The sequence below is a fragment of the Lissotriton vulgaris genome, chromosome 11 (assembly GCF_964263255.1).
Source record: "Lissotriton vulgaris chromosome 11, aLisVul1.2, whole genome shotgun sequence".
Taxonomy (NCBI): domain Eukaryota; kingdom Metazoa; phylum Chordata; class Amphibia; order Caudata; family Salamandridae; genus Lissotriton; species Lissotriton vulgaris.
Window position 1 is genome coordinate 994380811 of NC_141699.1, and position 13910 is coordinate 994394720.

At 42.8% G+C, this 13910-nt stretch overlaps 1 long non-coding RNA gene across 1 annotated transcript in view; it reads right to left on the reverse strand.

Annotated features, from left to right (window-relative positions):
* LOC147683843 (uncharacterized) overlaps positions 1-8055 on the reverse strand; it is a 28877-nt gene extending 20822 nt beyond the window's left edge. Inside the window, exons 1-2 of the long non-coding RNA XR_015301065.1 lie at positions 7973-8055; positions 6455-6535 (exon numbers count right to left, since the gene is read on the reverse strand). This is a non-coding gene — a long non-coding RNA (uncharacterized LOC147683843). The remainder of the gene's footprint in view (positions 1-6454; positions 6536-7972) is intronic.
* Positions 8056-13910: the final 5855 nt, after the last annotated feature.

The window sequence follows — 13910 nt, forward strand, 5'->3', positions numbered from 1 at the left end:
AATTCTTTGGGGTCGGAAGCCAGCTGAATACTTACCAGGTATTAACACCAATATACTGTAAGTTTGCTTCTTGCTGAACTCTCTGCATCCAATAACTGTGGAGGGCAACTGTCTGATTTTTCCACTGAGTTGTGCAGAAAGTCTTTGAACTTTTGGGCAGAAATAATGAATTACGCAGAGGATTTGCTCCCCAAAAAACAATTCAAACTGTGTTTGAACAAGAAATAGCCTCTGAGAATTTCACGACAAGAAGTCAAGTCTCATATACTTTTGATTGATTTACTGGTGCATAAAGATACATAATACCGCCACTGACTTGGCGCGGTCTGCCCGGCATCTAGGCCAAGGGTTTAATCTCCAGATTACAATATGGGGTATATGTTGGTGGGGCTGCGGTCGGACCCTAATCCTTACAATGGGCCAAAGGGATTTGACTATCCCTTTCCGACTGCCTGTTCATGTTGGTCACACCGCCAGGAATAGGCAGATAAAAAGTGACTGTGGGGTTCCCAAGCAGTGCCCCCATCCCCCGTAGGCAACTGCTTGGTGGGCCTGGTGGGCGCATGTTATACCCCCCACACATCCATGCACTGTGTGCCAGACACCACATGGTGCCTGGCACAGGGTGCATGGATGTGCACAAAATGCATTTTTTAAGTGCGGCCTGTCCTGCGGCCGGTTTCCTGGGCTTCAGCACAAGCTGCACTAGAATAAATGCATTTTACGACCCTCTGCATGGCATGCGTATCCTAGTAGGCTGAGCGGGATCGCCGGCTCATTGTCGGACGGTACCTGACCGCACTGATGGCGGTCGGACGCTTGTCCGACCGTCATCATACTGAGGCAATAAGATATAAGTTCTGCATGAGATGTACTTCACAGAAAATATTGCCACCCGGCATAGATAAGCTCTGCAAAAGGTCAAGTTGCAGAGAAAAATAAATACTTGTCTATATGCATGTGGGAAAAAGCCATGCAGGCCCGTTTTTTTGCGCATGCCATTCCCTATTCCATGTTCACTCAATGGGAATGCTTCCACATACCATCTGCTCTCTGTAGGTGATACATGGGAGTAGCGGCAGGAGGAGGGGTAAGGAGGATGGACAGAAATAGCTATGGTGGAAGCCTTACTTTGTCTTCCTGTGCACTCGGAGGGCGTAGGGCAGGTAAGAGCTGCCCTTTTAGCCTAACCTGGATCTGATTTTACCGCTTGGATTTTCTGACCAGTAAAAAGAGTCCTAGTGTCCTGCACCGAAAAATTCTGTGTGCACACTGGACCCCTGGTGGTTGGAGGCAGCAGTATACAAACCGAGGATATTACTTCACATGTGACTCTGATTGAGGTTTCACATATGAAAATTAAAGTTCAGTAAATCAGGTTTATCTCTTGTTTTATGAAAGACGTTAAATTGTAATGCTTCACTCTATTAATTTTCAACTTGTATTTACACCTTTTTATAAATACTCTGTGACTTTATGGAAGCTAAATACTAATGAGTATAGATAGGTAACCACCTTAATGTAGGTCTTTGTGCCTGACACGTCAGTATTTTGGATTAAGTAATTATTTATTTTTTAGTTATGCTCATATTTAGGTCTCAGCAGAGAAAGCAACTGCGCTGGTGCTTGCGAGACATGTTCTTAACTTACAGGGGGCTTAGAGCCCACCCATTGCTTACTATTGGTTGGCTTCATCGCCATTCTCATTTACTTGCTTCTCATTGGTAAGTGTGTGCCGACTTCACTCCCTTTTCTTGGGTTTGGCCTTCCCTGGGACATGGCCCAATTACAGCTTCTTTGCCCAGTGTCCTTTCATTGCTTGAGCTTTCGGAGCTAACCTTTTCTTGTTGTGAAGCATTCCAATCGTGTAATTGTTTGCACTGTCCTTCGTGTTGCTTGCCCCTTTCCGCCATCGTCCATTGTGTTGTTTACCTCCTCACTCTTCCCACCCTCCGTTGTGTTACTTGCCCCTCCCACCGTCATTGCAGCCAACGAGAAATATAGGAGCAGTTTGCATGAGCTGCTCAGACGTGTTGCTTACTCCCTGCTGGATCTCTCTGCCTCTTCCGGTAACATCACTAACTCATGCGCTGACGCCTGCAGAAAGCTGACCGGTTAGAAGGCCTACTTTTGCAGTGTGCTGCACTTGTAGAAAGTTTCATTGCCGTCTAGTTTGCTTTTGGCTTGAATTTCCTGAGTGCCCAGTGTCTGATGAGTGCCCTGTGTGAGTTGGGATGTTTGCACCAGGAGTACACTGTCAAACCTCAAGACAAGCCTAGAGGTAAGAAGTGCCTATTTTGCTTAGTCAATACTTATTTGCTTTGCCAATGCTGTTGTTTACTGTTTTCACAGATAGCCTTACGATTAGTCATTATTGAGTAATTGTTGATTTCTACTGCCGTCATGAGCACGGAAAGAATTATACTCAAGCCCTTTCAAAGGAAAAAAGATCCCAAAAAGAATCCGCTTTTGTTTGCAAAATGCTTAAATATTAATATTCTGCTGGTGCCGACTTCTACCTAATATGGCTTGTGATTTTATTTATCGCAATACGTTTTATCTTCTTCTCCCAGGAACAAGTCATGAATCTAAAATCTTACCTCACAAGTCAGTTTATCGTAGTTTGAAGGCTTTAGATCTGGACAATCCTTCTTCCATCTATTTTCTGGTCGTCTCTCAGTCTTTTGTATTTTGAAAAAAAATCACGAAAATGACAGATATATTTATACAGTCATTGCAAGCAGCTAACCTTCTTCTGTGTTGTGCCTTTCATCTTATGGCTCCAACATAGATGCTAAGATACAGATGCAAACTAAATAGCAGTATTTGTGAAACAAGGGTCATGGCTCATCAATGTGCAATAAGATAGAATGGTTTAGTTGTACCTACCTAGATACAGCCTAATGATCTGTTAACAATATTACTTTTCCACCATCTTGGAATACAAAACTCCCAAAAATAAGATCCCAAAAAGTACACTTTATTTGAGCCTTCAGGAATATAATGCACTTGCATGCGTGCACTCGCTTCATTCCTTTATCATGTTCTAACGTAAACAAGGTACTGGTGCACAAAAGAAGGTTTCTACATCACAACTGTTTGAAAGCAGTATGGTAACAGGAAATGTGCTCACATGCAAGGACATTAAGTGGCTTGAATGCACACAGCAGTTAATAATAGTAGGACACCGATGCCGAGAAACATAGTGAGTTGCAAATAAAGTAATTATCAATGGCCATGTCACAAAGAGCTTGATCATAAACAGGGGTACATTTTGTTAACTATCAATAAGAAAGTATTGTTAACATTTCAGCCTTCTGTTTGGTTTGGCCCAGTGGTCGTCAGCAGGACAAAATGAATCAAAATAATTGGTTTGTGGTAAACGTTTCCTTTTTGTTGGCCTTGTTCACTATTAGGATAAAAGTGTATTACAACTTGAGAGCTAAAGGACTAACTGGATTATGCAGATACCCTCAATTTAATAATTTTGTCTCAATCCTTTATTTATGATCTTAAATGCCATCTGGGGGCCTCAACCTGGGGGACTTTCCGGGTGTTCAAAGAAATCATGAATAAAGCATATGTAATACCTAGGTGTACAATACCCATCCTGTCTGAGGTGTACTTCCAGATTGTTTTCTCTTGTACTCCTGAATTCTTTGGGGTCTGAAGCCAGCTGAATACTCACCAGGTATTATAACCAATGTCCCGTAGGTTTGCTTCTTGCTGAACTCTCTGCATCCAATAACTGTGGAGGGCACCTGCCTTTGTTTTTTCCACTGGGTTGTGCAGAAAGTCTTTGAACTTTTGGGCACAAATGACGAATTACGCAGAGGATTTGCTCTCCAAAAAATGATTCAAATTGTGCTCGAACAAAAAATAGCCTTTGAGAATTTCACGACAAGAAGTCAAGTCTCGCATACTTTTAATTGATTTACTGGTGCATAAAGATGCATAATAACGTTTCACAACTTCTCAAAGGTCTATGCGAAACATCTGTAACTTTGTAAAGGGTGTGACTTTAGCTGCAATGTATGCCTTGCATATCCTTATTCAAGACTATGGCCCTCATTAGGATGCCGGCTGGACCGCCACTGACTTGGTGCGGTCCCCCCGGCATCTAGGCCAAGGGTCTGATTGACGGATTACAATACCAGTGGGGTATATGTCGGTGGGGCTGACGGGGCTGCGGTCGGACCCTAATCCTTACAATGGGCCATAGGGATTTGGCTATCCCTTTCCGACTGCCTGTTCATGTTGGTCACACCGCCATGAATAGGCAGATGAAAAGCGACCTTGGGGACCCAAGCAGGGCCCCATCCCCTGTGGGCAACTGCCTAGTGGCCTGGCGGCACACATTGTGCCCCCCCCACACATCCACGCACTGTGTGCCAGGCGCCACATGGTGCCTGGCACACGGTGCATGGATGTGCTCAAAATGCATTTCTGAAGTGTGGCCTGTGCTGTGGCTCTTTTCCTGGGCAGCAGCACAAGCCGCACTAGAGAAATGCATTTTACGACCACCTGCATGGCAGGCGTATCCTAGTAGGGTGAGCGGGATCGCCGGCTCATTGTCAGACGGTACCTGACTGCGGCGATGGCAGTCGGACTCTTGTCCGAACATCATCATACTGAGGCCCTAAGATATAAGTTCTGCATGAGAAGTACTTCACAGAAAATATTGCCACCCGGCATAGATAAGCTCTGCAACAGGTCAAGTTGCAGAGGAAAATAAATACTTGTCAATATGCATGTAGGGAAAACAATGCATGCCCGTTTTTTCTGTGTTAAATGTGCGTGTCATTCCCTATTCCATGTTCACTCAATGGGAATGCTTCCACATATTATCTGCTCTGTGTAGGTGATACATGGGAGTGGCGACAGGAGGAGGGGTAAGGAGGATGGACAGATAAAGCTATGGTGGGGGCATTACTTAGTCTTCCTGTGCACTAGGAGGGCGTAGGGCAGGTAAGAGCTGCCCTTTTAGCCTAACCTGCATGGGATTTTACCACTTGGTTTTTCTGACCAGTAAAAAGAGTCCTAGTGTCCTGCACCCAAAAATTATGTGTGCACACTGGACCCCTGGTGATTGGACACAGCAGTATACAAACCGAGGATATTACTTCACATGTGACTCTGATTGAGGTTTCACATATGAAAATTAAAGTTCAGTAAATCAGGTTTAGCTCTTGTTTTATGGAAGACGTTCAATTGTAATGCTTCACTATATTTATTTTTAACTTGTATTTACACCTTTTTATAAATACCCTGTGACTTTATAGGAGTTAAATACTAATTAGTATAGATAGGTAACCACCTTAATGTAGGTCTTTGTGCCTGACAAGTCAGTATTTTGGATTACGTAATTATTTCTTTTTTAGTTATGCTCATATTTAGGTCTCACCAGAGAAAGCAATTGCGCTGGTGCTTAGGAGACATTTTCTTAACTTACAGGGTGCTTAGAGCCCACACATTGGTTACCATTGGTTGGCTTCATCGCCATTCTCATTTACTTGCTTCTCATTGGTCAGAGTGTGCCAGCTTCACTTCCTTTTCTTGGGTGTGCCTTCCCTGGGACATGGCCCAACTACAGCTTCCTTTCCAAGTGTCCTTCCATTGTTTGTGCTTTCGGGGCTACCTTTTTCTTGTTGTGAAGCATTCCACAACAGTGTAAGTGTTTGCACTGTCCTTCGTGCTGCTTGACCCTTTCTGCCATCGTCCATTGTGTTGTTTACCTCCTCACTGATCCCACCCTCCGTTTTGTAGCTTGCCCCCGCCTATCGTCATTGCAGCCAATGAGAAATATAGGAGCGGCTTGTATGAGCTGCTCAGACGTGTTGCTTACTCCCAGCTGGATCTCTGTCTCTTCCGGTAACGCCACTAACTCATGCGCTGATGCTTGCAGAAAGCTGACCAGGTTAGGTCTACTTTTGCAGTGTGCTGCACTTGTAGGAAGTTCCATTGCCGTCTAGTTTGCTTTTTGCTTGAATGTTCTGAGTGCCCAGTGTCTGATGAGTGCCCTGTGTAAGTTGGGATGTTTGCACCAGGAGTACACTGTCAAACCTTAGGAGAAGCCTAGAGGTAAGAAGTGCCATTTTTGCTTAGTCAAAACATATTTGCTTTGCCAATGCTGTTATTTATTGTTTTCACAGATATTCTACGATTAGTCATTATTGGGTAATTATTGATTTCTACTGCCCGTGGTAAGTTTTGATAAGCTTATTTTTACACAGCACCAATTAGATAAATTGGGCCTTTTAATGTTTTACAATATTATGATCAAGCTCTTTCAAAGGAAAAAAGTTCCCAAAACGAATCAGCTTTTGTTTGCAAAATGTTTAAATATTAACATTCTGCTGGTGCCTGCTGCTACCCAATATGGCTTGTGAGTTTATTTATCCCAATACATTTTATCTTCTTCTCCCAAGAACAACTCATGAATCTAAAATCTTACCTCACAAGTCAGTTTATCGTAGTTTGAAGGCTCTAGTTCTGAGCAATCCTTCCATCTATTTTCTGAGCATCTCCCAGTCATCTGTTTTTTGGACAAAAAAATGAAAATGACAGAGATGTTTACAGTCTCTACAAGCTGCTAACCTTCTTTTGTGTTGAGCCTTTCAACTTATGGCTCCAAAATAGATGCTAAGATACAGATGCAAACTAAATAGCAGTATTTGTGAAACAAGGGTCATAGCTTATCAATGTACAATAAGATAGAATGGTTTAGTTGTACCTACCTAGGTACAGCCTAATGATCTGTTAACAATATTACTTTTCCACCATCTTGGAATACAAAACTCCCAAAAATAAGATCCCAAAAAGTACACTTTATTTGTACCTGCAAGAATATAATGCACTTGCATGCGTGCACTCGCTTCACTCCTATATCATGTTCTAACATAAACAATGTACTGTTGAACAAAAGAAGGTATTAACATCACAACTGTTTGAAAGCAGTATGGTAACAGGAAATGTGCTCCCATGCAAGTACATGGCCCAATTACAGCTTCCTTGCCCAGTGTCCATCCATCGCTCGTGCTTTCGGAGCTACCTTTTTCTTGCTGTGAAGCATTCCATAACAGGGAAAGTGTTTGCACTGTCTTTCATGTTGCTCGCCCCTTTCCGCCACAGTCCATTGTGTTATTCACCTCCTCACTCCTCCCACTCTCTGTTGTGTTGCTTGCCCCCTCCCACCGTCATTGCAGCCAATTAGAAATATAACAGCAGCTTACTGCCTACTCCCTGCTGGATCTCTCTGCCTCTCTTCGGTAACGCCACTAACTCATGCGCTGACGCTTGCAGAAAGCTGACCGGTTAGAAGGTCTACTTGCAGTGAGCTGCACTTTTGGAAAGTTCCACTGCCATCTAGTTTGCTTTTTGCTTGAATTTCCTCAGCTCCCAGGGTGTAGATGAGTGCCCTATGTGAGCTGGGATGTTTGCACCAGGAGTACACTGTCAAACCTCAAGACAAGCCTAGAGGTTAGAAGTGCCAACCCCCCGACCTGGAATTAGCCTTCTGTGATCATAGGCAAAGCACTTAAACCTACAATGCCTTAAAATAAAGAAGCTTTGGCAAAGCAGTAAGTCAGTTCTACAAAAGAGTTATTGACTTTGTCAATGTTTTTTAGGCAGATTGTACAGCAGCATGGCCGAATGTATATAAAAAAAATTGGTGACGGTGTCAGCGCTGGTCACATGATAGTTCTTTTTAGTTTCAGTCATGCTGCACAATAGTTTTGATAAGCTCATTTTTACACAGCGATAAATTAGGCCTTTTGATTTTGTTCATAATATGATATTCAAGCCATTTCCAAGGACAAAAAAGCTCCCAAAACTAAGCTTTTGTTTGCAAAATGTTTAAATATTAACATTCTGCTGGTGCCTGCTCTACCCATACGGCTTGTGATTTTTTTTTATCCCAAAACGTATTATCTTCTTCTACCAGTAACAACTCATGAATCTAAAATCTTACCTTAGAAGTCAGTTTATCGTAGTTTGAAGGCTTTGTTTCTGGAATATCCGCCCATCTATTTTCTGAGCGTCTCCCAGTCTTCTGTATTATGAAAAAATAAATGAAAATGACAGATATACATCGAGTCTCTACAAGCAGTTAACCTTCTACTCTGTTGAGCCTTTGCATCTTATGGCTCCAACATAGATGCTAAGATACAGATGCAAACTAAATAGCAGTATTTGTGAAACAAGGGTCATGGCTCATCAATGTACAATAAGATAGAATGGTTTAGTTGTACCTACCTAGGTACAACCTAATGATCTGTTAACAATATTACTTTTCCACCATGTTGGAATACAAAACTCCCAAAAATAAGATCCCAAAAAGTACACTTTATTTGAGCCTTCAAGAATATAATGCACTTGCATGCGTGCACTCGCTTCACTCCTATATCATGTTGTAACATAAATAATGTACTGGTGCACAAAAGAAGTTTCTACATTACAACTGTTTGAGAGCAGTATGGTAACAGGAAATGTGCTCACATGCAAGTACATTATGTGCTTGAATGCACACAGCAGTTAATAGTAGGACACCGATGCAGAGAAACATGTTGAGTTGCAAATAAAGTAATTATCAAAGGCCATGTCACAAAGAGCTTGATCATTCATAATCAGGGATACATTTTGTTAACTATCAATGAGAAAGTATTGTTAACATTTCAGCCTTCTGTTTGGTTTGGCCCAGTGGTCGTCAGCAGGACAAAATGAATCAAAATAATTGGTTTGTGGTGAACATTTCCTCTTTGTTGGGCTTGTTCACTTTTAAGATAAAAGTGTATTACAACTTGAGAGATAAAGGACTAACTGGATTATGCAGATACCCTTCAATTTACTATTTTTGTCTCAATCTTTGAATTACGATCCTAAATGCCATCTGGGGGCGTCAACCGGCACTTTTGCGCTGCAGGAGCGTCACTTTTTTGACGTTCTGCTGTGCCACTCACATATTTATAAGGCCAGGTAAAGCCATGTTACGTGCCTTTTCATGGCCTTATAAATATGTGCCCCTTCCACTCAGAAGAAGCGTGTGGAGCCACATTGGTTTCACTGTACTTAAAATGCATTCCTGATGTTAGCTCCTTGCTTACACTTCAAGCCGACAATCATATGTCCATACGGGCAGTGGGGCATTCTCTTTGACGATTTGACTATGAGATTGTGATTCAAGAAACTCCACTCGAACAATTCCTACTTCATTATGCTGGGCGGACCTCTGCAGGTCCTGCAACATAGCCACATGGCTGACTCGCAGTAGGACATGGCTAGGCCTCAGCATTAGGCTTCTCTTCCTATGAGTTTCTATCAAAATTTTAGCACTTATTTAGACAGAATACTGCTTCTGTTTTGGGCCTCTTCTTTGCAATTTCTGGCAACTGAGTGTGTCTGTATTGTAGCCTCTTAGTTGCTCCAAACATAGCCTCTAATATCTCAGACAGCATTCGATCAAGAACAGTCACACGCCATTCACACCACCTATTCTGAGCCCCGCATGCTTGTTCTGCTAGCAAGTTAATCTTTTTTCCCCACCAATAATTCTGTTTGGTATTTATAACAAAAAAAATAATAAGAAACAAGAACTAGTCTTTCACAATGGCGTAGATGTGCAGAGTCATTAACAAGCATTATTAAATGAGTTACATTTATCTTATCCCAAGACAAATGGGTGTTGGCACAAACATTTCTCAATGAGGCCTGCCATGTGTGGACCTTCCCCAGAACAGCCATGGTGGCCACATTTTGTCACCTTCATATGAGTCAGTGGTTCAAACTACAGGTATACCACTACATTGAATCCATTCTCCTCAGCCTTTATCATGTTATTGTGGGTACCATCTTGCCTTATACACTGGTTTTTCAAAAGTACAACATTTGTGCATACCCACTCTCCTGTTACTGATTGATTGAGGTTCTGGGTCCAGCTCTAACACCCTGCTCCTCCTTAGTATAGCCTCAAGACGTGGACTACATTGGAGCTTTCAAAATCAGCAGCCAATACAATTCCTGGCTGGCCCACCTGCCAATTTTCCACATTTAGACAATAAGAGAGGTACCCAAACTCAACAATGTCATTCACTGACAATGAAGTTATAACTCTTGTGGGACATGTGACGCATACATTTTTCATAAACATTGACCACATTATCCACCAAGGAATAGAAAGGAAATTTCACAAGTACACCATATGCAGGACTAAAAAAGCAGTTAGTTGGATAGAAATAACAGAACATGAACTTGCAATTTAAAACTCAAGAGATTCACTGCAGGAGGTAAAGTATTATGTTCTGGAAAGTCATACAGAAGATGAGATCTGGTGTTGGATAAAGGTACACTCCCAGAATGAAGCTCATACAAAACAGTCATTACCAACCCAACCAGCCAGAATCAATTATACTATTGTCAAACCACAAAAAGATAACAGCATCAGTTAAATATCACTATGATAGCCTCACATTTAAAATTCATGGACTTCTTCATTCCTGCACTTGGGCGTTCTTATAACTAGGGCTGGGCATTTTTGTGGCTTTTTGGAGCAACTCACAGCTCAAAACCTACACATTTTTGTATGTCTGCCTGCAACAAGCAAAACTAGAGTCAAGCTGCAGGCAGTCATTCCATGTCAGTAACTCATTCACTGCAAAATGATCGGTTTAGTGACAGTTCAAGCAGTTTGAGTTTTCAGGCACTTGGGGCTTTTCATATGGTTTGTGCAAGAAATTCACCCATTTTCTGGTCGGCTGGCAGAGTGGGTCTTTTGAAGCCAATTTCGCTCCACAGAAGGAACTAAAAAAGGGTGTGATTTGTCGGTAACAAGACTTTCCTTCACAACGACAATAAAATTATTTATTCTAATACAATGAATGAGTGCTCCTCTTACCATATGGCACTCCTTCTCCCGCATAGTTTCCATTTTGCTCTTCATGTTCATCATTTGTGTAAGGGCGCAATCCCGGCACTTAACTGCTTTCGCAGACTCCTCTGCATGCTGTTCGAGGATTTTCTTTGCCTAGGAAGAAAATAGGTGACTGGGTTTAATTTATGGTCACAAACTAATAATAGTACAGTAAAGTAAGTAGGTAAGGAACCTGAATGTCCATATCAAATTTAAGTAAAAAAGCACAATGGAGATTAAGAGCCTGATTTAGATCTCGGCAGATGGGGTAACTCTATCACAACGGTTATGGATAGCCCGTCCGCCGAAATATGGATCCCATTATATCCTATGGGATTGACATTGCGGCAGATGGGATATCCGTCACCGTTGTGATGGAGCAACCCATCCGCCAAGATCTAAAACAGTCCCTAAGTGCTTTTGAGAGGGCTAAATACTTCTTAAATACCTCTTTATTGATTCCACTACAAACAGGTTAAGTATAAACCAAAAAATGCCCAAAAGATAATGAGTTTACCAACCATTTAGTTCCCAGACAAATGGGAATGATAGCACCAAGAAAATAAGGCAGGCGACTGCAAACATTCAATAACCCAGGGTGTCCACAGAGACTAAGACGGCTGAGATTAAACTCAAATACAAGGATGGAGCAGTTTTCTTCTCTGTTTAACTAGAATCTACAAAACAAGCAGCCCAAGTAGCAACACCAGTCCTCCGATTGAATACTGGGCTTTGTGCTACTGCCCGTGGGTGGGAGGGGGAACGCCATTCCTAGGGAGGCATGCACATCTGGCGCCCACTGAAACAGGCCATGCATTGAAGTTTGTTTGAATGGTTTGTTTTTGTTTCCAGTGATGGTCAAGAGTGAGCTTTTTTTGGCTCATGCTTCTTGGATGAGGTGGGGGCTAACTTGACATATGCTGTCCCTGTGTGATCCTCCAGCAAGATAGTAGAATCTAGTTCTTTCAGTAAGCAGTTGTCAGGAACTGCTTTCTTTCAGGGTCCAACTGGCAAAATCTAGTTCCTCATAAAGGTCCCTTCCCAACTCTAGCACTGTATACACAACCCCCGCTGACATTCTATCTCCAAGAGGATACCGTTCCACTCAAATATACCTGTATGTCTTCAGGATCAATGTGAAATCCAGTCCCATGATACTGATTACAAATTGGCCTCTACAACTGCACTGGCTTTGACCAAGCTGTGTAACACCTGACAGGGGCTTTTTGAGTGCCCCAAGGACTGGAAAAAATTCTGGCCCTGGCCCTACCGAAAAATTCTGCTTCAGATCCTAAAATAATGTACAATAAAGACCAATTTCCCTTTTACTGTTTGCCTCTAAATTCACCGAAATAATAGTAAATCAATAGCTAACAGCTATTGTTTAGGCCACTCGAGTCCTGGACATTAGTCAATTGGTTTTCTCTCCTCTTTCAGAAAGGGGTCTATTCTTAGTGGCAAATGATGCTCAGATGACCCTGGATGCCGGGGGAGGGGGTGAGGTTGCCCTAATTTTATTGAATCTCTTGACAGCCTTTGACAGGTATTTTACACAATTCTACTTAACTTTCGAACCCATAAAGAACGGTTGGAGGCTGCCCTCAACTGGTTAGCCTCCTTTGCGGTAGAGTACTATTAGGCAGTGTCCCTACCTCTGTTTCCATTAAGCCTCAAGAAAAGTTACTGTGGGGACTCTCAGGGCTCTGCCTTTCTTCTTCAAAGGTTGCTATCAGGCAGTATCCCCACTTCTGTTTCCATCAAGCCTCAAGAAACTTCACTGTAGGGTCCTTCAGGGCGCTGTCACGAGTCTAACTCTCTTTAACACACGTTGCCATGTTAGCTGATTTAATTCACTCATTCTTTAAAAGGAAACATCTTACCTTATTTGTTTCATAATATAAAAGGGCACCTGTGACAGTCTGAACTAACTAGTCCGGGTGTATAGTTGGCGGTTCAAAAAAACCTGCCAGTGATTTAAATCTCCCTCCCATATCCTCCTACATAGACCCACTTTAAGTACATATATTGTGTAACCAATGCCATTTGCATCATATCTGATTGACATAGTGTCCTTCTATGCTTGTCCTGTCAAATCCTACCAAGTGAAGACATACATCTCGGGTCATAGTTCATGGCCTACGTCTGTCTGCATAAAGAGAGTCCCCTTTAACTGACTTTCAATATAGCAGGACAGACTCAACAATCCGATCCAATAAGCCTCGGAACATATTAGCGAAAGGAACAATTGATGGACGGAACGCTGAGCAATGCAAACATTCATCCGCAGTCACATAGATCTGTGTTTAATCCATCGTTCTTTTGCTCACCATGCCACCCCAATTTGGACCCAGCCATATACAAATCAGTCTTGCGCCTGCTCCTCGTGGGAAAAGTCCAGCCTGAACTGCCAGGCAAGGTCCACTATAGACCAGGAGCAAGCATCCTGGGACCAGTTTCGGCGCATCACCCCTCATCAGCCAGAGTAGCCTGAATACAGTGGCACAGTAGAAGAAGAAGAAGAAGAAAGTGAATTTTTAGAGCGCGAATTGCTGCCCTGAGGCGTCCAAGCGCTAGAAGAATCTGTTGGAAGGTGGGTGAGGTTGCAGAGCCTGAAAGGGAAGAGGGGCTGGTTTATTGCGGAGAATTGAACAGGTGTGTTTTGAGTTGTTTGCGGAAAGAGACTAGGTCGGGGTTGGATCTCAAATGCAGAGGAAGGGAGTTCCAGATTTTGGCGGCATTGAAAGCAAACGTCCTTCCCCCCGATCTTGTCCTTTTAATTCTAGGGACTGTTGCCATAAAAGCCTGGCCAGATCGCAGGTCTCTGCCTGGACGATACTGGCTTACTAGGTTTCGAGTAATTTGGGGTCCCGAGTCCCAAAAGGCCTGGTGAGCAATACACATTGCCTTAAAAGTGACTCTCTTCCGCACTGGGAGCCAGTGCACGCTGGTCAGTGCCGTTCTGACTGGCATTCTGCGTGGGATCTGTAATAGAGTGCGGGCGGCG